Here is a 26152-nt window from a genome sequence, read left to right as displayed (position 1 = left end):
GCTCTGCCTTCCAGCCCATCCACCCCTAGACTGGCTCCTGCCTCTAAGCCCCGAGACTGCAGGAGGCGCTGAGTGGGAACCAGCCACGGATCAAAGCTGCCTTCCCTTCTCGGCCCTGCACCTCCGCCCCGGGGCAGGGCCTGGTCTTCCTCGACCCTGACAGGGGTGCCAGCCTCCCAGGCTCCTGCCGCACCAGCCCACGCGCCCCAGGTGGAAGGGGCGGCCCGGGGCGGCAGCAGTACGGGAAATTCACTCTATCGAGCCTGCGCGCTCAGGACAGAGTCTGCACTCCAGAGGGGGAAGGGCGGGCACTGCCCCCCGCACCGCTGCAGATGGCAGGTGTACCCAGAGAGGGGGAGGGCCGAACCCACGTCACACAGCAGTGGGGGAAGCCAGGCCCCAGACACCTGACGCCCAGCTGCACGCTCTCCCCACTCCCAGCACTGCCTTCCTCTGGGCCCCAGCTCAAGGAAACCAGTCGGCCCTGTCTCTAGAGCATCAAGGGGGTGGGGTGGGAAGCAAGGGGCAGATCAAGCCCCTAGAGAACTGGATGCAGAAATCCGTGTGACAGGGGTGGAGTTACTTCCCCTGGAAAAAATTAATACAAGGCCCTCCCTTAGCAGACCCCAGGGGTACTTGGCGGGAAGCTGACATGATGTGCAGAGGCGAGCGCCACCCACCCCAGCAAGCCGCTGCCAGCAGCACAACAGGGAGGCTGCAGCTGGCGCCGGGGGCCCGGAGAGGTCATGCCGAGCAGGATGCTGGAGCCCAAGACACGGTCCTCGGCGGGCGGCTGGCTGGGAAGCAGAAGCCTCTGGTCTGGCAATCTGGGGGGCAGTGCTCCCTCGGGGCCCAAATCCAGGCATCAAGGGAGCTGTGTCTCCTGGCAGAACCCGCTGGGTGTGAAGCCAGGTGGGAGGGGGGAGGCAGAGCTCTGGAGAGAGGGACATTCGGGACAGCGCCTCAGGTCCTCCCGGGAGGAGCGGTGGGGCCCCCGGCAGCCCGGGGCAGGGGCCTATCTCCCCATCCGCGCCCATCACTCAGCTGCTGCCGTTCTGACAAAGCCGACCTGGCCATAACGGGCCCTGCACCCGCACCCGCACCCGGAGAGGCTGAGGACCAGGATGGCGAGAAGACCCAACCTGGAGACGGGAAAAGACGAGGAGCCCAGGAGTGGCCCCCCCACTGCGGCCCCGAGCTCGGCAGGTGCTGCACCAGAGAGGGTCCGACTGGAAAGGGGGTCCCAGCAAGGCCCCCGGCTTCAGATGAGCTCAGAGCAATGCCGATAGCTCGCAAGGCCAACCGGAAGCCGATTCCAGCGCAAGAACACCCCCACCTGGCCCAGGCCTTCATGGCACGACGGCCAGTTGAGGTTCCGGCAGCTCCACAGTGCAAAGTGGGAGTTGGGGCAGCGTCCCAGACCAGCCTGCCCTCCTGCTCGGGGTACACGATGGGGGGATGCTGGGAGGAGGGGGCAGGGCACAGCGGCCAGGCAGCCACCGCCCCATCTCATCTGCCCTCTCCCTCCTCCGGTCCCTGTTCCTTTAGAGGCTGGGCTGCCAAGGCACCTGCACACCCTTCCCTCTCAGAGGGGTGCCGGCACAGGGGTTCTAACAGTCACCCTGATCCCGGACGGAGCAGGTGCTTCTCCCAACCCCACCAACCTCCCACCACCACCAGCATACAAACTGCTTCACTCCCAAGAGAGAGGCAACACGGTGTGGGCAGAAACAGAAAAAGCCCCCGGCCTTGGAAGCTACTGTGCGGGGCCAGTATCCTGCCCCTGAAGTGTGGGACACACCTTTCCTTTCTCTGGGCCTCAGCCTCTCGCCTGTGAAAGGGGGCCGTCCCCAACACAGCGTCACTGGGAAGACCGAGGGGGGCCATGGGAGAGCAGAAGAACCCGTAAACTGCAGGGCGTACTGTTGAGCCATGTGCAAGGTGGATGGCCACCATCAGTGGCGTGTGACTCACACCAGAGCCAGCCTCGGAGTCACGGTCTGGCCCAAACGCCCGCACACTGCCAGCCGCCTGGGAGGAAAGGGTTCTGGCCGGGAGAAGGGGAGCAATCCCCGCTCCAGGAGCGCTTTGTAGGGACCACTGTTCATGTGGCACATGTCCTGGCCTGTGCTGTGTCCCCACCATCACCACCACCGCATCCATCCATGTGAGCACAGGTGCCACGCCGGGAACCCCGCCAGGAGCAGGTGGACGTCCTCAGGGACACTGGGTCTCAGTTTCTGGTCCCTCTAAGGCACTAACCCTCAGCCTGGGACATAGGGTAAGACCTTCTCAGTAGCAGGAGCAGTGCTGAAAGAGCCTGGGTCACACTGAGGGCTCCTGAAAAGCCTCCTCTGAGCACAGGACTGTCCAAGCTGATGCAGTCACTTCTCAAGGACGTTTGCGGGAGAGTCGGACGCTAGGCTTCATCCCAGCCTTTCCTCACACCCATCCCGGAACCAGTGAGACCTGGAATTTGAGAGTCCCTGTGCCATCCAAGAAGCGTCGATCCAGCCCAGAGCAAAGGGCTTGACCTAAAATCCACGCGGAAGAGAAACTGACAAGTTTCCTGCTGCCATCTAGTGGCCGACACAAATAAGAGCAGGCAACGAGCTAGAAGGCCTCCAGCAGGCCTCGGTGACCAGTGGTCAGCCTTGCCTGCCTGGACCAGAGTGAGCGACCAGCTATGTGAGGCAGAACCTAGCAGAAAGGACTGGGGAAGGAGTAGGGTTCACTCATCCAGCTATTGGTCGCATCTACAGAGCTGCATGGCCAAACCACATCTCAGAGCCCCAAATGCTTCTCGCCTTCCCTCTTGGAAGACGCAGGGCCCCAAACCTGCCAGGCCAAGCCCCAGGGCCACTATCCCTAAATCTCCCTCCAACCCTCCAAAAGGCCCATCTGTCTGCTGGCCTGTCCATGAGCCTCCTGCCACAGGGGACCCTCCACCACGAAGCAGCAACCCTGAACAGAGGCGGGCAGGCCCTCCCACATACCGGGCTGGGTGTTCCCGTCGGATGGGCAGAGCACCAGACAGAATCAGGAGACCTGGGCCCCAGCCTCAACTGGCCCCTAACTGGCTGCATGATGCTCCTGGCAAGCTTCTTCCTTCCCCATCTGTATCATGAAGGATCAGTTCTTGGGTCCCTTTCAGGTCAAAAAACTCTATGACACTAATTCACACTAATGTGTCAATGACCAGTAACAGCTAACTGTGTGACTGTTCCCACGAGACCCTCACCCTGAGAGGGGGATGCCTCAGCCTGTCACCCATTCATTCATACGTGACCGCCGCCCATGCACTGGTGCTGGGATCACTATTTTTAGCTCTGCGACCTGCTTAGCTCTGCTCTGGCCACAGGCAGAAAGGCCGAGGAGGGAGGTCAAGGGCCGATCCTGAGCTGACACAGGCAAAGCGGAGGAAGGAAAGCGGTCCCCGAGCCTGACACACAGCGGGACCGACAGCCAAACCCTCCCACCGCACCTTACGCAGGCCCCGTTTCAGGACTCACCCCTCACTACAAGCTAGGAGTTGACTGTTTTATAATTGGTGAAACTGGGGCTCGAGGAGGTTCAGTAACCTACACTCGCCCAAAGGGACACAGGCAGTAAGTGTGGAGCCAGGACGGGCCCCAGGCAGCTGTCTGGCTCTGACTCTCTGCACCAGTGGCCGACATATGTGGCAGGTCCCTGTCCTGCCCTCGGTCCATCTATTTTCAGGGTGTCTGCCTCCCAACATCCTCCACCTCCTCACGCAAGGTTTTCCTTCCCTCTTATCCTCATTCAAGTCCCACCTGGGGAGGAAAAATCCACCTGCTGTCCACCTCTTAAGAAGCATCATTCTAGGGGCCTCCCTGGCGGCGCAGTGGTTGAGAGTCCGCCTGCCGATGCAGGGGACACGGGTTCGTGCCCCGTTCCGGGAAGATCCCACGTGCCGCGGAGCGGCTGGGCCCGCGAGCCACGGCCGCTGAGCCTGTACGTTCAGAGCCTGTGCTCCACAACGGGAGGGGCCGCAGCAGTGAGAGGCCCGCGTACCGCAAAAAAAAAAAAAAAAGAAGCAGCATCATTCCAGAGAACATCCGAACCCATTTTGTTTGATACACTCAGCCTAATGGTGTTATTTATTTTGGAGCTGCCCTTAGATGAGAAAAATGGATGCACCGGGATGAAAGGCCTGGAAGGATCCAGACCCATAGCAAGTTTTACCTGCAGTTTCCCCCGGGAAGGGCACTGGGGGAGGGGAGGGGTATGGAGGCGGGGTCTCTCACATTTACTCTATTACTCTGATGTTATTTTATTTTCTGCAGCAACCTAATTTTCATATAATAATCGAGTCATCATTTTAAAGTAAACACCGTACGCGGACAGATCCATTGCATACGACCACACCCTGCCCTTGCGAGAAAAGTGCCTGGCGAGGCAGGCCGGGTCTCACCAGCCGGGGCCCGGGAGCAGGAAATGAGCCCAGTCTTTTTCCAGGATGGGTGGGGTCTCTCACTCAGAGGCAGATGCTGGAGTGGTTTCTGGAGCACAGAGACGAACCCTCTGCCCCCCAAAATACCCTATCCATCTGCTCATTCATGCCTGAAATTCCATCCCTGAGGAGCAGTCTTTGATTCCTCGGTCAGAAATAGGCCTGAAACCGTAAACCCACCCCGGAGACGCAAAACGGCGCCTTCAAGTCACACTTGGAGGGAGCGAGGTTACCGGACTTGAGGAAGCAAGGCTCTCTGACGAGGCTCTCAGAATAGTCCTGCGGACGAGACGGGGACACTGAGGCTGGAGGTGATTAGTCGCTGCCCACAGGTGAAACGGAGCATTTCTGGGCCCGCCTGTCCTCACCCTGACCAGGCGGGAAGAGAGAGCCAGCGGGCCAGGAGTGGGAAGCACAAGGCTGAAACAGCTGTGACCGCCTGGGAGGAAAGGGTCGGAATCTGAGGAGCCCCAGGAGCCAGAGCAAAGGATGGCGCCGTCCAGAGGACACCAGGGAGAGAAAGCAGCGGATCTGGAAAGAGTGAAGTGGGCTCACCACACCAGGTGCGTCCCAGCCCAGCTGGAGGCCCGCCCTGGGATCTAAGCATTTTGAACAGGGCCTAGACAAATGAGGCCACGTTTCGAAAACCATGAATAGAATGGTGGAAGACCTGAGAACTGGGTCAAGAGAAAGTGGGACTGTTAAAACCAAAGGAGAAAGTTCGATGTCACTTGTCATCAGGAAAATGCAAATCGAAAGCGCAACGAACTACCGCCTCGCATCCACTAGGACGGTCAGAATTTTTTTTTTTTTAATGTAAAATAACAGGTGTTGGCAAGGATGTGGAGAAATTGGAGCCCTCATACATTGCTGGTGGGGATATAAAACGGTGCAGCCTCTATGGAATAGAGTTTGGCAGTTCCTCAAAATGTTAAACATAGAATTACCAGATGATCCAGCAATTCCACTCCTAGGTATATACCCAAAGGAATGGAAAGCAGGTGTCCAAACAAAAACTGTGCATGTATGTTCATAGCAGCTCTATTCACAATAGTCAAAAGGTGGAAACAACCCAAACGTCCATCAACAGATGAACGGATAAACAAAATATGGTATATACATACCACGGAATATTATTTAAGCCATAAAAAGGAATGAAATACTGATACACGCTACCACGTGGATGAACCTTGAAAATATTGTGCTAAGTACTGAAATAAGCCAGACACAAAAGGCCATATACTATATGATTTTATTTATACAAAACGTCCAGAATGGGCAAATCCACAGACAGAAATCAGATTAGTGGTTGCCAGGGGTTGGGTTTTGGGGGGACAGGCGGTGACGCCTAAGGGGTACAGGGTGTCTACTGGAGGGCAATGAAAAAGTCGAGGGACTAGGTAGGGGTGATGGCTGCACGATGATGTGCATGTCCTTAATGCCAGTGAACTGTACACTTCAAAACGGTTAAAATGGCAAATTTTATGTTATGTGTATTTTACTGCAATTTTTTAAAAAAGGTTTAAAAGATGGAGAGGACTTTGGGAGGGACAGGATACCTGATATCAAATACCCAAGGGCCCGTGCAGAAGTGGTCATAAGGCTTGCTCTGTGGGTTCCCAGAGTCAGGCCCCTCAGGACGTCCACCTCCGACAGGGGCTCTCATTCCCTGCACATTCACCACACACCAGGCCCACGGCTTCACCAGCACCCGACGTTACTGTCATCCCCATTTCCAGGTGGACAAACTGAGGCCCCCAGCCTCACAGTGAGTGGGGAGCGGGGCATCTGTGCTGTTGGCCACCAACGCAGAGAGTGTACTGTAGCTTCACAGAGTCCAGCCTTAATCAAGCACCACTGTCCCCTTCTCGTGTGTGACCTTTGGCCATTTACTCAGCCTGCCTGTGCCTCAGTTTCCTGCCCTGTGAAAACTGGCATAACACCATCACCAGGCTCCAAGCCTGTTGGGTCGAGGAAGTGAGACCAGGAATGTGCCTGGCGGCTCCTGGCACAGGGGACTCCATACAATTGAGCTCCTTTTTCCCCCCAAAGTGGAAAAAATTACAAAGATAGAGGGAACTATGTCAGCAGGGAGAGAGCTCTGGGTCAGAGGAGGTGAGGAAAAGCAAAGGTGCCACTCAGCCAGGACACGTATCAGACGGGGACGGGCCCAGATGCCCTTGAAGCTTCCACCCCTGAACCCTGGCAGGGCTACAGTGTGAGACCCTCCCCAGAATGGGCTCCGCCAGAGGACAGAAGGGGACAATTCAAGGACGCAGGGATCTTGGGGGGATCGGGGCTGCCCCAAAAAGAAAAGGTGGAGAGAAACGAATGGCTGGGAACAGCAAAAATAAAGTTTGCCAATGAAAATAGCAGTAACTGGGGCTTCCCTGGTGGCGCAGTGGTTGAGAGTCAGCCTGCCGATGCAGGGGACACGGGTTCGTGCCCCGGTCCGGGAAGATCCCACATGCCGCGGAGCGGCTGGGCCCGTGAGCCATGGCCGCTGAGCCTGCGCGTCGGGAGCCTGTGCTCCGCAACGGGAGGGGCCACAACAGTGAGAGGCCCGCGTACCGCAAAAAAAAAAAAAAAAAAAAAATAGCAGTAACTTACTCTTTCAGAGCACCCGCACGTGTGCCAGACGCTACGCTAAGCGTTTCACGCAGATTGTCTCACTGAGGCCCCACATCTCTGCAGGCAGACGCTCTTATTATCTCGTCTCACTGATGAGGAAGCTGATGCTCGGGTCAAGAAGCGTGCTCAAGGTCACACAGGTGCCGCCGAGCCATGGGCCAGTCCTGAGAGCCGGGCCAGAGAGGCCCGTCACCTGACCGGAGGGGTGACCGCCTTTGGACGCCACGTGCCGGCTCCCGCCCTCTGCTTTCAAGCAGAAGTCCTCCAGAGTCGAAAATCAGCAAGGAGCCCAGAACCTTCTCCCCGCCTCCCCACGGCCAGAAAGCTGAAGCCAGAAGCTGATGTAAGAAGAAATTGTGAGAGGAGGCTGTAAATATTTAAGACATTTTTGTTAAGTAGAGGAAAAATGAAAAGAGGAACTTCTGTTTTCACCAGCTCCATCAGCTTTAGGAGAACACAGGCTGAATCACATGGCTGCCGAGCGCTCAGCAGCCCCCGTGGGTGCCCAGCAGGACTCAGGCTTCCCAGGCGGGCCACAGGCCCACAGCTGACGTGCTCCTCGGCGGCCTGGGGAAGTGAGCCTCCGGCCACCACAGCAGCACATCCTGCAGGAGCCCAAGAGTTGGTGTGGTGCCCAAGGCTTCCCCTCATGTCTGAGTCCACCCCTAGGACCAGCGGCCCCTCAGGAAAGAGGCTGAGGGGAAGGTATCCAAGACGACCAGGGACCACCTGAGTGGAGGAGGAGGCGGGTGTGGGGAGACAGTTAGGGACCCGCAGAAAGCGGGCTCCCGCTCTACCTGGTTCTGCACGGTCCCCCCCTCCAACCTTTGGGATGCCGGTCCACAGCAGGGGACCCATCCATCTCAGCCTAAAGCCACCTCTCGAGGAAACTGAAGATGAAAGAGGCAAATTCTGAAAGGGGTGTTGAGATCACAGTGTTTTCTTAAGCTAACATTTCAGGGCTTAGAACGCATCAGAGATGGTGCTAAGCCCTCAACATGGATTATCTCGTTAACTTTCCTAACGGCCCTGCGAGGCAGATACCCCATCGTCACCACTTCAGCGTGGACAAGCTGCGTGCTGAAGGGTAAAGTGACATATCAGTGAGGCTGGAATCAGGATGCAGCCACGCTGTCTGACCTCAGAGCCCACACTCTAAACCACGAGGCCTCTACCACTTCCTAAATCAGACTCCCAGGCCCATTCAACCTAGTTCCCGGCCTCAGAGCGTGTCCAGGCTGACGAGGGAAAAGGATAAACGGATCCAATGCACAGGAAAATGACCTGTGACTATATGTGCACCCATCATTTCAACGGTACCCTGTGTGCATGTGTGAGCATGTGTGTGTGCGTGAGCATGTGTGTGTGAGCAGGTGTGTGTGTGAGCATGTGTGAGCCTGCATGCACATGCACTGGAGAACCACTGGAATGACTGGGAAGGAGGATGGTGGGAAGTTAATGTTAAAATATGATGATGCACAGTAACCAAAAGGTGGAAACAACCCAAATGTCCATCAGCAGATTAACTGGATACACAAAATGTGGTCTATCCAGACAACAGAATATATTATTCAGCCACAAAAGCAAAGGAAGTTCTGACACACACTAAGACAAGGATGAACCTTGAGGACATGATGCTAAGTGACAAAGCCAGTCACAAAAGGACAAATACAATGATTCCACTTATGTGAGGTTCCTAGAGGAGTCACGCCATAGAAACAGAAAGTGGAAAGGTGCTACCAGGGGCTGGGGGGAGGGATGCAGGGAAGGCATCCAAGAAGACCAGGGACCTCCCGAACGCAGGGGACAGTTAGGGACCAGCAGTAAGCGGGCTCCCACTCTGCCCTGTTCTGCACGGCTTCCCCCTCTGACCCTTGGGACTCCAATCCACAGCGGGACTGGAGGGGGAGTTAGTGTTTAAGGGGTACAGAGCTCCAGTTTCGAATGATGAGAAAGTTCTAGAAATGGCTAGTGGTGAAGGTTGCACAAGAATGTGGAGGTACTAAATGCCACCGGTGAAGGTAAATTTTATGGGTCAACTTGATTGGCCGTGAGGTGCCCTGATTAAACCCTATTTCTGCATGAGGGTGTCTTGAATGAGATTATCAGGTGAACTGGTGGACTCGGTAAAGCAGACGGTCCTCCCCGATGTGGATGGGCGTCACCCAACCCACTGAGGGTCTGAATAGGACAAAATGCGGAGGAAGGAGGGATTCGCCCCTCTTTTTTTGCCTCAATATTTGAGCTGGGCCATCCCATCTCATCTTCTCCCGTCCTTGGAGTAGGATTTACACCACCGGCTTCCTTGGTTCTCAGGCCTTTGGACTCGGACCGAATTTCACCACCTGGGTCTCCAGCTTGCAGATGGCAGATGGTGGGACCTCTGAGCCCCCATAATCACGTGAACCAACTACTCGTAATAAATAAATATATATGTCATATATAGACATAAGTCACCATGCTGGTGGGCCAGGATCTGAATCTCTCTGATCCAAAATCCACTTTCTTAACTGCTACAGGAGACCGTCCTCTTTGTACACCTGAATACAAGTTCACAGGAAGTCGCACTGTTGAGAGCAAATGTTGCCGTGAAGGCCAGTATTTATCCAAACAACATGGGTGGGGCCTTAAGTGCCACGTGACACAAACACAAAGGTTGCTCTGAGTCAGGATCACAGGTGTCACAGGTGTTCTCTGGGCTCGCATGGGGGTCAATGTCAATCATATCATCCACCACAAAACGCTGTCAGAACTGCAAGCTTCGCCCTCTCAACTCCTGTGTGCAACGGGGCTGGGCCGCTACTACCTAACAGGCCATGGCAATGCAGCATCATTTTACATTGGGCTTTCAGAGGCCATTTAAGGCAGGAGCAGAAAATTCATCTATCTGACAAAGCCCATCTAAACTACAGAGAAGAAAAATCAATTCGGATCGCCTGAGTGGAAAGGAACTTCAATTAGGGTTTTCTTTTAATTTAGAGGGAGAAGTAGAAAATGCCTCCTTGTCAGGGTGCTCAGGAAATGCGACTGATAGGAATAATACATATTTTTAAAATCATTCTTCAGTTATAAATTTATAGCCAATTAAGGGAGAAAACTGGAGGGGCAGAGTGTGACCGAGAAGGAAGGAAGAGGGACCCAGGGTAGAGGCCCCGCCCTTGGGGCCCATCGCTGTCCTCAGGAAAGTGCTGGAGATCTTGGGTCCCAGGGCAGGCGAGTCCTATCCATGCAATACGCACCCCACAGTCCCCAGACACTCAAGACTTTTTTATTGTTGTTACTGTTGGTCACTAAAGAAATTTTAGAAATCACAGAAGAACATAAAACAGAAAATAAAAATCACTAATAATCACTACCATTATTAGCATTTGGGGTATATTTCCTCGTGTCTTTTTTCTTCACACTGCAAAAAAATTGGAATTTAGAATATATACACTTTTACATCTTACAGTATTTGCTTGATATTTTTCCATAAACATGATCTAGAATCATTATATATAATTTTTGAAGACATGATTTTTTAAAGGCTATACAGTTTGCTGTCCTATAACCGTATCAAAATTTACATAACTAATCATCTAGTGTTGGGCATTTGGTATGTTTCCAATTTTTAACTATTGTAAGTAATGTTACAGTGAAGATATATATGTATATACACATATGTATCTATGTCTGTACATATATACATATATATGACTAGTTCCTTAGTATAAATTCTAAGGAACAGGGACTTCCCTGGTGGCGCAGTGGTTAAGAATCCACCTGCCAATGCAGGGGACATGGGTTCGAACCCTGGTCCGGGAAGATCCCACATGCCGCGGAGCAACTAAGCCCGTGCGCCACAACTACTGAGCCTGCACTCTAGAGCCCGGGAGCCACAACTACTGAAGCCCACATGCCTAGAGCCCGTGCTCCGCAACAAGAGAAGCCACCGCAATGAAAAGCCCGTGCGCTGCAACGAAGAGTAGTCCCCACTCGCCGCAACTGGAGAAAGTCCGCTCGCAGCAGTGAAGACCCAACGTAGCCAAAAATAAATAGATAGATAGATAGATAGATAAATTTATATTTAAAAAAATTCTAAGGAACAGAACTACTGAGTCAGAGAGAATGAATATTTCTCAGGCTACTGATACCAATTTACAAATGACTACTGAAAATAATTCTAAGCAACACTGCCTTTTTGCACCTCTAGACATAAATGGCACTTACATCTCAGTGTTTTCTGCGTGGACCAGTTCCCATCGCGCGGGCAGCTGAGTCAGTCCTATGGGCCAGGAACGTCCCACCTCGGGTTTGGAGTGTCTCATCTGCTACTTGCTCATATGCCGGCTCAAATGTGGTGCCAGACCACTCTGGCAGCCCCACCGCTAGCACCAATCACACTGTGTCTCGCTTCCGAACTGGGTGCTGACATGTCTGCTCCTCCCCTCTGCTGTAAACTCCAGGAACGGGGCCCTGCTCACCTCTGAATTTTTCGGGGGGCCGCGCCTCGCGACTTGCAGGATCTTAGTTCCCCGACCAGGGGCTGAACCCACACCCTTGGCAGTGAAAGTGCCAAGTCCTAACCACTGGACCGCCAGGGAAGTGTCACCACCTTTGCATCCTCCCTGCAGAGCTCCCTTCCAATGTTCTATCAATGGTTCTCAGGCTGTTCTTTCACATCCCTCCCTAGGAAGTCATACGTCACAGCACTTTCATGTGAGGAGGATCTGAGGTCTTGGGCAAGCCCCTTGCCCTCTGGTGCCTCGGATGCCCCATTTGTAAAACGGGGGGAATGATACCTCCCTCAGAGAGTCACTGGAAGGATTAAGTTGGATAAGTCATGAAAAGTGCTACTAAGCAAGCATGACAGGAACCTAAAAAACACTCAAAAAAACGGTAGCTTTTGTTTTAAAAAAAATCATAAGACACAATAACAAACCCACCAAAAAATTGCTTAATCCTCTACCCACTGGAGGAGATTAAAGAATCCCACAGCTGTCTTTCTCATCTGAAGCTCATCCAGGTCCTGGATGCCTGGGTAGAGACTCAGGACCCCAGGGACTACACCAAACCCACAGAACCTCAAACCAAGGGTGAAGGAGGTCTGGCAAAGCTGGACTTGGAAAGGCAGGCGGGCAGCTGGTCAGCACGGAGCCACAGAAGCTCTGCACCAGCTGTGCACAAAGAGGAAGGGAGGACAAGCTACCGGGAAACCAAAGGGCAACAGCCTAAGCCCACCCCAAGCCGGACAGGACCCTGGGACACCAAGACCCAGCAGGGCAACGGTTCCCTCCCACGTCGGAGCCTGGAAGCCGGCGACCGGCACAGGGCCGCTCCCTAGCTGACCCTGACAAATCTGCTATTGTCCATTGAGGGCGGTGGGAGTTGAGTCACCACAGCATTGTCCGACCGCTCTATCAGGAGGAAACAGCTGGACAGACCGACACCAAGTGCAGGAAACCTCCACCTCCACCAGGGCTCCCCTTGGGGGCCCCGCCCTGCTTGGGAGGCCCAGCATCCTGCCTGCCTGTCCCCCCCCAACCCCAGGGACCCCTGGCCAATCCTCATGCACCCACAGCCTGAGCAGACATCTCTATTTCCTGACCCCCCTTGCCTGGGGCAAAATACAAGCTCTTCGTGTGGCATTTTGGCAACACTTGTGGGGGGGCGGGGGGGCGAGCGGGGAGGTGGGTCTCCCAGGTTCCACCTGCCAGTAAACAGAAGGCAAGGTGCAGGCAGACAGGCAGTAGACAAACAATCAGGCGAATCTGACAAGGACACACCTTGCGGCAGGGAGATGGCTCCTCTCCGGACCGAATGTGAGCAAGCGGACACCAGCTCACTACACAGCCCAGGACACGGCTGGGGACAAATGTCCCAGCAAAGGGGAATTCTTGCCAACTTCCTCATCTAGAGGCCTGACCGGGGGGCTTCCAGGCTCCAGCAGAGGAGCCCAGAATCCCTGCCGGGTTTGGAAATAGCTGGGAAAAGCAGCTGGGTGGTTCAGGGTTGACAGTCAGAGAGCCAAGCCTACATCCTGCCCCTCACACTGCATAGCTGTTGACCTAAGGTGTGAGTTACAGCACGTCCTTAAAGCAAGGTTTGCAAACTTAAACCTGCAGAGGCAGGTAGGACGTGTAAATGAGCAGCTCTGGCCAGACACACAGGCACGTCCCCCGCTGTGTCAAGACTGGGGGGCGGCGGGGGGGGAGGGAGGGAGGGCTCAGGAATGCACAGGTCCCACCCAAAGGTGATGCCTGACACTCAAGCAGCCAGGGGTTGCCCCCTGGCTGGTGTGGGCTCCAGGCAACTAGTCCTCCTCTAATCTCTAATAAGCCAGAAATCTCTAAGATTGTGAAATCTCTTCACTGTTTAAACGTTGGCTCTAACAAACAACAACATCAACGGGGCAAACAAAATACATCTGCGGCCCGGATGTGACCCAGGCGCCAGACTGTAACCTTGGCTCCAACGTTAGCATGTGTAAAGTGGAGGCAAGAGCCCGGCGTGGGGAGGACCAGATGGGGTTAGGCCTGACCCCTGCCCCGTGACCCCCAAAAAGCACCTGACAAATAGCAGTTGTCCAGCAGCCAGAGCTGGAAAGGCCTTCAGGAAGAACCACCCCAATCTGCTCCGTCTCCTAAAGAGGAAACCTCCAGAGGCCCTGGGGCCGAGCCAAGATCCACAAACACACCAGCGGCAAGAGCCGGGCTGGCCCCGACGCTCGGGCTCTCGCCTACGTCCCACAGACCCCAGCAGCCTCTCCCGGCTCCACTCGGTTTGTCCCAGGTGTCTCCATAACTGTCCCTCACGGGTGTGGCCTCACCAGCTGTGATGGGCAGCTCCCCCCAGGTAAGCACACTGTGTGCTCAGCCTCACGCAGGTCAGGGGCCCGGTCACTGTGCCCCGACCAGGTGACCGGTGGCCATGCTGCTTCCCCTCCCCTGCACTCCCGCTCACACTGAGTGGGCTCCGCGGGCTGGCCCCGCGCCAGGCGCTGCCCCTGACCCACCCCAGCCCGAGCTGGGGGGTAAGGGAGGAGGGCACCAAAGGATGGGGTGCCGTCAGCAGGTAGAAAGGCTGAGGCTCAGGTGAGGCGTAAGCACAGAGGAAGGCAGGCCAGAGGCCAGGAGCGTGCCCGGGGCCAGAGCTGGGGCCGGGGCAATGGGAGGAGGAGGACAAGTGGAAGGAGCGGGTGCCTGGGCTCTGGACCAGCTGGGTTTCTGCCACACCAGGGCACTAACTGGGCAGCTTGTAACCAGCCAGCTTTAACTAGCCGGGTCCCAAAGCACTTGCTGTGTTCGCTGAGGTGAACCAGGGTTGCATCCTGTCCCCGGGCCCTGGGGGTACCCTGTCTGAAGTTGAAAACTTCCCGGCCCTGATGTCCAGGGGAATGGTCCTGGACCGTCTCCACGGCACACACGGGAGCTTTCCAACCATCAGCAGCAGAGAAGCACACCTTAGCCTTAAAGAGGCAGTGGGGAAGGAGAGCGGAGGGGCCTGGGCTCCGGGCTTCCTAACAGAGGTTCCAAAGAGGGGAACTGGGAGGGCTGAGGGGAGCTGAGGGGCCACCCGGGACAGACGCCTCACGTGGCAGCCAGCACCACGCCGTGCCCTTTGGAGGCTCCCCGACTCCCTGCATCTTCCCAGCTGGGAACCCCACATTCACCTCCCCAAGGGTCCCGGAAAATCATAACAAGGCCCAAGGTCATCCGCACCTTGCAGCTCAGTCTCTCTCACCTGCTGCGGCTCCCTCTTCTCTCCAAGTCTCAGGGGCGAGGGCGGGGAGGCAGGGGACTTGTGGTTAAACACCAGCCAGCGAGGTGAGGGGTGGGAGGGGCGGCAGAAAAGAGAGCACACAAACATCACGTGTTGAGAGATTTCACAACGACGGTCCAGAAAGTCAGAGAGATTTGGGAACTCCACCTCTGGCTTTCCCCACCTGGAAAGGACACAGACTTTGGAATCCCCCAGATGGGCATTTAAATCCCTTCTCGGGCATATTCCACCGTGTGACCTCGGGGTGGGGGAGGCTCACGAGCCCCTGGGGGCCTTGTTCTCCTCATTTCACACAGCAGCTGCCTGGTGCACGAAGGGAAAGCAGCGAGCCTCCTCCTGACGGTAAACCCTCCTCCGCCCCTTTGTAAGCATCCTGAGGGCAAAAAGCATAGTCCGGTCTGGGGTCAGAGAATGAGCACCTTTGTGCTCGCTGAGAACATTCGTCCGTGACCAACCTTCTCAACGACATCTCATCTGCTCCAGTGTGGACGAGACCACCGAGTCTGCTCCCAGCACCGCACAGAGGGCGCTCAGCTCCACTTCCAGACCACGCGGACCCCCGAGGCTCGGCCCTGGGCCCCCAGCTCTCCCACACCGTCAACCAAGATTCTGTCCTCCTAACCGCTTGCCTCGCTTACTAAATGCCACCTGATACCGTTCACACCGTGGAGGCGCTGGCACAAGGAAAGGGAGGGGTGAACGTCTTCCCACAGGCTACAGATGAGGAAACGGGGGCAAGGAAACCAGACTGTCTGCTGCCACCTGGCAATCGGGCCAAGGCTGGCTCTCACCGCGATGGCAGGAGGGGGGAGTGAGTGGGCACTAAGGAACCTGAGGGCAAACGCGGTGGGGTTGAGCTGAGGCCAAAGTTTTCCCATATTTGTCAATAAATACAGATGATGGGCCCTGTTCTATAAAAAAAAGAAAGAAAAGAAAAGAGGGATCAGGTAATACCATAGGAAAGGTCGGCGAGCATCCTCATCGCCGCCACTAACAGCTGCAGTGCTTTCCATCCGCCTGGCAGGTTCTAGACGCTTGACCTGTGTTAACTCACTTAATATTTATAATAACCTTGTGAAGCAGGTCCTTTATTATCCCATTTTACAGAAGAGAAAAGGTCTTAAAGAGCCTGCCCAAGGTCGCACAACTGCGGAGGGGCGGCCAGGGTGTGAACCAGGATGCACACAGCCCTAACCGTCTCCTGTGGTACCTCTCAGCACACAGGCCCACCCCACTAACCGCCCAAGCCCTGAGCTGCCCCACTGGCAGCCGGCCTGCAGGCCCCGGGGTTCCTGTACCTGCAGCAGCTGCCCCCAGGCTGCTCCCTCCAGCGGCAGGAGCCGGGACTCATATCTGCAGCATGGGCTCCCCTGCTGCCTCTGCTTCCAGGCAGGGATGAGACCCAGGAGAAGCCAGGGGCCAGGATGCTACCCGGATATTCTGTTCCCACTGACTCAGAATCCCAGGAGAACAGACAGACAGGGGAATTTCTGAATGAGTAACTAACCACAGAAGAATACAGTTATGTCATTCAGCCAGGAACATGTTAGGGATGGGCTTTCAAACAACCAGGCCTGGGGAGTGGGAAATGCTGCCTCATTGCTGCCGCCCAGGGCAGAGCTGGGCCACTTGTGGGTTTCCAGACGCCGCTGATTACAGAACTGCAAGGTCTGTACCCCATGGGCAGCAGCAGAGGGACTGATGGACACATGTGGGTTCCTCCCACCAAGAGAAGAGAGACGCCTTAGAATACAAAAATCAGACGGACAAATGATGGAGCGCTGATTCCTCTCCCTTCCCGCGTTGTTTTTGCTGAATTGCTTTTATCATTGGGCTTTGATCACCATCTCCCTCCAGCAGCTTACAAAACCAAGCCCAAGAAGTGTATCAATGGCTCTGCCCCGTTAGGACAGACGTGGTGACAGGAGAGGCGACAGTGGGGAAAACTCAAACTCCCCAATCACAAACCCTTTGGGCAGAGCGAGCTGCCCTGTGACACCCATCAGGGAGCCAGATGCTGTAGGTGGCCAGGGCTGCCTTCCTGGACGGAGCTTGGAAAGCGGGATGGGGAGACCGGGCAGGCTTTGGCTGGAATTTTGTTTTTTTCCATAATTTAGAATGAAGTTATCTTTCCCGCTCGAGCACTTCCTCCCATAAAACCGTCCTCGCGGGAAAGGTGAAGATCTGTCACCCTCTAGGCTTACAATTCATTCTGGCACTGAGTGTGTGGATCTCCAACTGGGAAGGCTCGGGCCAGGCCAGGAAACAACAAACGGCTGGGATGCGGCCAAAGGCGGCCACGGGGCGGTGGGGTCTAGGGATGGAGTTATCGGCGGGACAGCTGGTAGAACTGGAGAGGGGACGGAGGGTAGCTGTCGTCCAATGCTCCCGCGTTGCCATGAGGACGAGGCGGCAGGCTCGTCCTCGGCTCTGCCGGCAGAGGCATGGCCATAGCACGGCTCCAGAAAGGCAGGGATGAAGACCATACTGTCCAGCTGTGGGCTGGGGTGAGGGGTACTCATCCCTGTCCCAGCAGAGGCTGGAATCCACCAGACCGGAGCCCAGTGCAAGGCGTGAGTGGGGAGGATGACATGTGAGGACCCCCCCTCCTCTGAGTGTCCCTGTGGTTACCTGGCAACAACCGTGCACCCTGAGGAGCTGCGTGGCCTCAGGAAGGGCAGGTTCTGTTTCCCGGGTTTTATTATTACCATTTATTAAGTGCCTGGGATCATGCTCTGCACTGCACGTGCGTCGCCCTGTTTAATCTCCACCATAACCCTGAAGACAGATGCTATGCCTGCCACACAGTAGGTGCCCAGTAAATATCTACTGAATGAATGATGAATGAGTGAATCCTTTTCCCCAACGAGAAAACTGGAGCCTAAAGAGGATAAGCATCTTGTCAAGGGTCCAGCAGCCGGGCAGCAGCAGAGCTGTCAGTGAAGCCTGGCTGAGCCCCCAGGGTCTGCATCCTGAGCCACTGCACTGTTCCCTGCGGCCCCTGCCTCGGTCTTCAGAGACCCTTAAAGAGTTGGTAGCTGTGACCAAATGTGACAAGTGCATCACTAAGAGGCATCGGGTTTTGTTTTCCAAATACGCTCTAATAAGCATGCATTGCTTTTACAAAAGAAAATAACAAAACTTATCAAAATGTTCCTGTTCAGCCCACAATCTCACAACCACAGGTGGTGTGTCCATTTAAGAACTAGTTGGCCAGTCAAAAAGAAAGTTAAAAAAATGTTCAAAAAATGCAAATAGAGTTGTCTGTGAGGACGGGGGAAATTGGAACGCCCGCACATGGCTGGTGGGAGTTGTCTGTGAGGACGGGGGAAATTGGAACGCCCGCACATGGCTGGTGGGAGCTGTCTGTGAGGACGGGGGAAACTGGAACGCCCGCACATGGCTGGTGGGAGTGTGAATTGGTGCAGCTGCTTTGGAAAACAGTCTTGTGGTTCCTTAAGACGTTCAGCATTCAGTCACCATGTGATCCAGCAATTCTACTCCTAGGTGTTTCCCCAAGAGAAATGAACACACATGTCCACACACACACAAAATTGTATATGCATGTTCATAGCAGCATTATTCATAACTATCAGAAGTGGAAACAACCCAAATGTCTGTCAACTGATGAACAGATAAGGACAATCAAAATGTGGTATGTCCGTGCAGCAGAATATGATTCGGCCTTAAAAAGGAATGAAATTCTGATACCTGCCATCACGTGGATGAACCTTGAAAATACCACGCTAAGTGAAAGGAGCTAGTTACAAAAGACCACATAGAGTACGATTCCATTTCTATGAAATGTCCAGAATAGGCAACTCTATAGAGACAAAAAGTACATTAATGATTGTCTAGGGCTGGGGAGCGGGTAGAAACTGGGGGGAAGAGGAGAGATGCTAATGGGTACAGAGTTTATTCTGGGAGTGTTAAAATGTTCTAAGATTGATGGTGATGATGGTCACACGATTGAGAATCTGCTGAAAGCCACTGAACTGTACACTTTAAATGGGTGAATTTTATGGTAGTGAATTATGTGTCAATAAAGCTGGGGTTTTAAAATATTTATTTATTTGTTTCGCTGCACTGGGTCTTAGCTGTGGCACGCGGGATCTTTAGTTCTGGCATGTGGGATCTTTTAGTTGCGGCATGAGGGATCTAGTTCCCTGACCAGAGATCGGACCCGAGCCTCCTGCACTGGGAGCGTGGAGTCTTACCCACTGGACCACCAGGGAAGTCCCTAAAGCTGTTCTTTTAAAAAGAAAGAACCAGTTGCCTATCTTCCTTAATTTTAACAGATTACAAGGAATCTGATAAGGGGTAGAGATCATGACGTTAACTGACGGAAGGCCACAGCTCGTAATCTCACTACCTCTTGCCCACGGCCAAGATTTCATTCAGTCATTCAACAAACATCTATCAGTCAGTCATTGAACAAACATCTATCGAGAACCTACTATACGCCATGCATCAGGCTACATCGGAGGTCAATAAACTGCAGCCCACAGGCTGAATCCAGCCTTCGCCTGTTTTTCTACAGCCTGCAAACCAAGAACAACTATAGCATTTTTATGAGGTTGGAAAAAAATCAAACGCCAGATAATATTTCCCAACGTGTACAAATTATGTGAAATTCAAATTTCAGTGCCCATAAATAAATTTTATTGGAACGCAGCCCCTCTCACTGGTGTTCGTGTAGTCTCTGGCCACTTCAGAGCTGAAGGGCAGAGGTAAGCAGCTGCAGCAAAGACAGGATGGTCTGCAGAGCCTAAAGTATTTACAACCAGGTCCTTTACAGACAATATTTACCAGCCCCTGCGCTAGAAGCTGGAGATGTAGGGGAGAGAAGAGAGGAGCAGTCACGGTCAGGGCCTCTGTTCTTGTCTGTCCATGGCCCCAACAGCCAGACAGCCGGGCTCTGAGGACCACACACTGAGTGTGTGCGGTGAGCACAGAACAAGGGGGCCGACCAGGCCTGCTGCAGGCAGGCTTTCCTGGGAAGGACTGGCCTCTGAGACCAAGAGGAGCAGGAGAAGTGGCGTGTGCAAGGCCCTGGGGCAGGGGCACGCAGCCCACTGAGGGTCCAGACGAAGGCCGCTAAGGCTGGGCGCCGAGTGGAGGGCAGGGCCTGCAGGCAGCACCAGAGTCTGTGCTCCACGAGGTCCACCTCCTCCCGCCCCTTCTCCCCTCCCCGCTCCTCCTCTCCCCTCTCTCCCTCTGGCGCCTCTTCCTTTCTCCCCCTCCTTGCCACCTCGCGCCCCAGGCATTCCCTAAGCCGTTACCTGGCTTAGCTTTCTCCGTGGCACTTAACTCTACCTGCTACGCATGCATTTGCTTGTTCACCCACCAGTTCTTACACTAGAATCCGAGCTTTATGAGGACAGGAACTTTGTTGTTTTTTTTTCACTGCTGTATTTCCAGCACCATGACCTGACCTAGAGTCGGCTCTCACATAAATATTTGCAGAATAAATGCAAACACAAAACACTTAAAGAAAATCTAAGGGCTAAATGTCCTTGATTTGCAACCCTGGGCAAGCTATTTCTTTATGGCTCGGTCTCCTGATCTGTAAAATAAAAATAATAAAGGTATCTACTTCACGGTAAATAAGGTAATGCACATAAATGTTGATTATTACTGTTATTATCGTCCTCTTGTGTTACTTGTCTATTTTGTGTCACACGTTAAAGGGGCAGTTTTTAAAACCTATCTCATTTAATTCTCATATAAGCCCCATGAGATAACTTCTATTACAAATTCCCTCTGGACAGATGAGGAAACTAAAGCTCTAAGAGACTAGGTCAGCGGTCCAAGGTCACACAGTAAGCCACAGAATTAATATTCAAACTAGCACCATCGGGCTTCCAGGGCTATGCCCCTTCCTCTATATCCAGGTGCAAAGTGAAAATGCCCGAGGAGGCTGGGGAAAGGGAGCCGGCATGTCCTGGAACAGCTGGGGAGCCCTCATGAAGGAAGCACCCTGTTCTGAAGGACTAAAAGGACGCACATGAGCAGAAGAGTGGGTGAAAGTCATTCTAGGTCAAAAAACAGAAAAGGCGGTGGGGGCAGTTCTTTTCGACAAGAAGCGTACACTGTCCACTGTCGTAATACAAACAGGAGAGGACAATGGTGGCCTCACAGGGCTGGCACTTGGGTGAAACCTTAGATGCATCTGGTCGGACCGCTTGTTTCACAGAATGAGAAACAAAGGCGTGGTGAGTTGGGGACGCTGTGAAAGCTGTGCCCACGCTGACACTTCATCCTTATTCCTACTCGTCTCCTTCCCTTCAAAAATCACAGGAGTACACGCTCACTACAGCCGGAGAAACACTCCAAACAAGAAAAGTGTTCCCTGTGTCCCCACCACCAGCCACAGCTATGTCAGTTTCACATCCAACAGGCTCAGGGTCACAGGGATCAGCTCGCATCTCAGAACAGAAGGGAACCTGCGTGAACTGTGCTTCTGTTTCCATTTCTGTTACCAAGTCTGCCTGCAGTTCGTCCATTTGCTCACTCATTCACTCAGCCGGCGATTACTGAGGGTCTCACACAGACCCGGCCCAGTTCCAGTTACTGGGATTCTGCAATGGACACACACGATAAAATAATCTTTCATTCCTTCCCCACGAAGGCTGAAGACATTGGTTTGTTAAAAACAAGTGGGGGCGGGACTTCCCTGGTGGCGCAGTGGTTAAGAATCCGCCTGCCAATGTAGGGGACACGGGTTCAAGCCCTGATCTGGGAAGATCCCACATGCCACAGAGCAGCTAGGCCCGTGCACCACAACTACTGAGCCTGCGCTCTAGAGCCCGCGAGCCACGACTACTGAGCCCGCGTGCCACAACTACTGAAGCCCATGCGTCTAAAGCCCATGCTCTGCAACAAGAGAAGCCACTGCAGTGAGAAGCCCACGCACCGCAAGGAAGAGTAGCTCCCGCTTGCCGCAACTAGAGAAAGCCCACGCGCAGCAACAAAGACCCAATGCAACAAAAAATAAACAAACAAACAAACAAACCAGGAGGCCTGATTAAAAGTCTGCTTTAGGAGACCTCCCTGGCAGTCCAGTGGTTAGGACTTCGCGCTTCTACTGCAGGGGGCACGGGCTCGATCCCTGGTCAGGGAACTAAGATCCCACAAGCCGCGCAACATGGCCAAAAAAAAAGTCTGCTTTAGAAAGAGCTCCCCCCGCCCAGATCTCCTCTCCCACACCATCTGGCAGGTGACCGTGGCCGTGCCGCCCCACCCCGGGGGGGTATTCTTTGCAGGGGCAAAGGCAGAAGGTCTGTGGACTGGGGACACCCAGCACAAGGCATTACGTTGAAAACAGGGGATTCAGCTGAAGCACAGAAGGCCGAGATCCCTGCCCTCTTTCCATTAGTTCCCAGGTAGGTTAGAAGATTCTACTCTAGGGAATCTAACAGCTCAGGAGAAAATACTGAAGATGTTAACTTATTGGGTTCCTAAATGAAACAGGCCAACCAGGTTACCCTACGTGAGGCCCAGAGTCCACAGGATGCTCCTGCCACAGACACACACACAGACACACACACAGACACAAACAAACACATACACACAGATGTGCACGCACACACGCACACACACGCATACATACACACATGTATGCACACGTATATACACGCACACACGTGCGTGCGCACAGATGCACGCATACATACACATGCGTGCACACATAGATACACATACACGTGTGCGCACACACACGCATGCACACCTTAATGCCCCATTGAGGTACGCATAGACATACATACACACACATACACACACACACACACACACACACCTTAATGCCCCACACACATGTAACCAGACTACAAGGATCACCAGACTTCAGGAGAAAGCCTGTCACAGGAAAGACAGAGAAAAAGCACACACACACTTTATAAGAAATGGTGAGGAAGAACCCTCCCATTTAGTCTTTTTTTTTTTTTTTTTGCGGTACGCGGGCCTCTCACTGCTGTGGCCTCTCCCGTTGCGGAGCACAGCTCCGGACACGCAGGCTCAGCGGCCATGGCTCACGGGCCCAGCCGCTCCGCGGCATGTGGGATCTTCCCGGACCTGGGCACGAACCCGCGTCCCCTGCATCGGCAGGCGGACTCTCAACCACTACACCACCAGGGAAGCCCTCCCATTTCGTTTTAATGAATAAAAGTATCATTAATAGCCTCAGAGAAGTAAGAGGCGATGCTGCAACCATGAAAACAAAAGAAGATGCTATAAAAACAAAAAATGTATATTTAGAAAACATAAGAACTCTTAGACATTAAAAATATACTAATTAACATGAAACCCTCAACAGAAGCCTAGAAGATAAAGCTGAAGAAATCTCCCAGACTTCCCTGGTGGTGCAGTGGTTAAGAATCCACCTGCCAAGGCAGGGGACACGGGTTCGATCCCTGGTCTGGGAAGATCCCACAAGCCATGGAGCAACAATGCCCATGGGCTACAACTACTGAGCCCACGTGCCACAGCTACTGAAGCCCACATGCCTAGAGCCCATGCTCCGCAGCAAAAGAAGCCACCACAATGAGAAGCCCACGCATACTCTTGTAACGAAGAGTAGCCCCCGCTCGCCGCAACTAGAGAAAGCCCACGTGCAGCAACAAAGATACAATGCAGCCAAAAAGCAAAAAAAGCAATCTCCCAGATTTTGCAGGGGTTGGGGGGAGTGCATGTAAGGAGAAAGAGAACGACAATAAAATTGTAAGACTAATCCAGGAGATTCAATATCCAAATTCTAGGAGCTCCAGAGGAAAGAAGAGAGAAAACGAAAGGAGCAAATCAATGAAGTCATTCAAGAAAATTTCTCAGCACTAAATAATGGGTGTTTCAAGACTGACAGGTTCCAGGGAGCCCTGGATGGAAACATATCCACACTGAGTCATGTTACTTCTGAAGTTTCAGAACAGCAGCCAAAGCGGAGACTTTTACACGCAGAACACTAGAGATTCCAGAGAGAAAAACTGTGTCACCTGCCAAAGATTAAAACTGGAACATTAGACAGTAACCTTGGAACTTAAGCAATGCTTTGCACACAAGAAAGATCCCTAGCCTAGAACCCTATAGCAAGCCACAGGATCAGTAACACGCAAGCGTGGAAGGAATATTTTCTCAGATCCGTGAGGCCGACGAAGGTTCACAGAGCACCTCCTGTGCAGCGCATGCATTTACCCTGCGGCGCACACACTGGATTACCACCGGCCCATCCCCTAGACTAGAGCCCAGAGGCTGTGTCTTATTCCTCCCCATAGCCTCAGCACAAGATGTTATGGGGTTACCCAAGAAAGGGGGAGGTGGGGGGCACTTAGCGAAGGGGAGTGACCCTAAACAGAATCCTCGGGGATAAGGACCCACAGCACCATGCGGTCCAGGCAGCAAGAACACAAGCCGGGGCTGGGGACCCGTCACAACCCATCAACTTGCTGGCCACAGACAAGAGTTCTAGCTGGCAGGTGAAACTCAAGCCAGGAATGAACAAATCCACGCGCAAGTAGCGCTGGTGATGTTACCAGGTTTCTGGGTTTGTTTTAATCAGCTTTTCTGGAACAAGGTGATATATGAGTCGATGAGATACAACCAATCTGAGCATGAAGAACGGGGACAGTGAGGCAGAAGCCTGGCTCCGGGTGTGACCTAAGGGTCCCTGGAGCAGTCTGGCAGCCCCACAGGGCACAGGCCACCAGGACACCAGTGTCTGAAACACAAAGGGGAAGCTGGACCTTACAACAAGCACACGGAAGCCCCGGAGGGAGGGCACCCGGGCCTGGGGGCTGCCCTGGGCCAAGGAGGCCCTCTCTCCTCACCCCTGACCGTGAGAGCCAGAGCTCGGAGGCGCAGAAACATCCAGGCCCAGAGACTGGGAACGGAGGCCCGGCCACCTGGCTGGTCTGCCCAGCCAGCTGGGAATCCAAGCCCCGTCTCCAGGCCCCTCCCACCCCTTCAGTCCCGCCTGGCCAAGCGCAGGTTCTCACGAGGATGTTCCCTTGCTGGATTTCTAGGTGGGAAGAAGCCGCCATGGAGGAGCCGCAGCCTGGCACCTGCTCCAGGCGGCTTTTGGGAGAGGCCCCCTCCCCCATGCCCGCCCCGAAGGAGGCGCCGGAGCCTCAGTGGATTCCCACGGCCCCTTGACGATTTCCTCCTCTGCAGCAGTGGCGGCTCTGAAATAGAAATAAAGTCAGGGGCCTGCCTGCTTGGCTTCTGAGGCTGGTAACCCGCTGGGATCTGAGCAGCCAACAAGGAGCCTTTCCTTCCTGAAACAGCCCCGGCCCCGAAAGGGCGCTGAACAGGGCGCCCTCCTCCCAGCCCCACCGAGGTCTGGCTCTGCCAAAGGCGTACGTTCAAGGTGGGGGACTGGGGGGTGCGTGCAGGGGGCCCGGCGGAGGGGCCGTCTCCTCCCCTTCCAGAGTCTCTCCTCTTCCCACGGCCAGTCCCCTCCTGGCTGGTTCTACAGGGCCTGTTACTCATCACAGACACAGCACCTCCCAGCTGAGGCGTCCCCTCTGTCTCTCCAAGGTGAACTCGAGGCACGAGTGGAGAAGGCGAAGGGCTGGGGCTGTGAGGACCCGCTGCTGTCACAAACTCTCCTGCCAGATCACCTGCAGCTGGGGTCCAGCCGCTGACGTGCGCTGCGGGCAAGCATGTGAGCAGGCATGCAGGTGCGTACAGAGCACGAGTGTGAACCAGCACGTGAGTAAGCCGTATGCAAGCGTGCGCGTGCATGCTCCGTGTGAGTGTGCATGCGGGGGAGGGTGCAGACAGTGAGTGTGTGAGAACAGGAGACGTGCGTGCACGGGGACCTGTGCAGAGAGCGGGCCCCGAGTCCCCGAGGCACCGCTAGGTAAGGGCAGGGCGTCCCACCCCAGCCCCCCTCCCCCAGGTTCAGACACCGAAGTGCAGGGTAAACGCAAAAGGAGCGGCCTTCCCCCAGTCCAGAAGCCCCCGTTTCCCACCAGCTCACCTATGCCCTCGCCCCTCCTCGAGGCCAGCTGCACCCGGCCTGGGCCTCTGGGTTCCCTCTTCTGCTCCCACACCAGCTTTACTCTCTGACCCCGATTTTCCACCCTGCAGCATATTTTTTTAAAAAACAAGGAAAAATCCCCCTCGCTTCCTTCAGGAGCAATAAATTAGAGGATTACGGAAGTGACATTCTGAAAGTGATCTGAACTACTCAGAAGACAAGAGATGGATAAAATACAGGCCATTTTGGCCCAGATTCACTCAGAAAGAGAGGGAGGGTCTGCCTCCAGGGAGGGGGGACCATCTGCAGTG

At 54.3% G+C, this 26152-nt stretch overlaps 1 protein-coding gene across 3 annotated transcripts in view; it reads right to left on the bottom strand.

The window, feature by feature from the left end:
* The window catches only part of TSPAN9 (tetraspanin 9), a gene marked incomplete at its 5' end in the record, with an annotated part of 181512 nt that overhangs the window by 132012 nt on the left and 23348 nt on the right, over positions 1-26152 (bottom strand). The window contains one exon of one of the 3 annotated variants that reach the window (XM_082850859.1): positions 14806-14875. The exons of 1 other annotated variant lie outside the window; for it this stretch is intronic. Of the gene's footprint in view, positions 1-14805; positions 14876-26152 lie in introns of those variants that run through there. One more of the 3 variants, XM_082850858.1, reaches the window with a different exon arrangement.

Source organism: Leucopleurus acutus (genome assembly GCF_964270905.1).
Source record: "Leucopleurus acutus genome assembly, chromosome: 11".
NCBI lineage: Eukaryota > Metazoa > Chordata > Mammalia > Artiodactyla > Delphinidae > Leucopleurus > Leucopleurus acutus.
The sequence above is the reverse complement of the archived record's forward strand: the minus strand, read 5'-3'. Positions and strand labels throughout refer to the sequence as shown.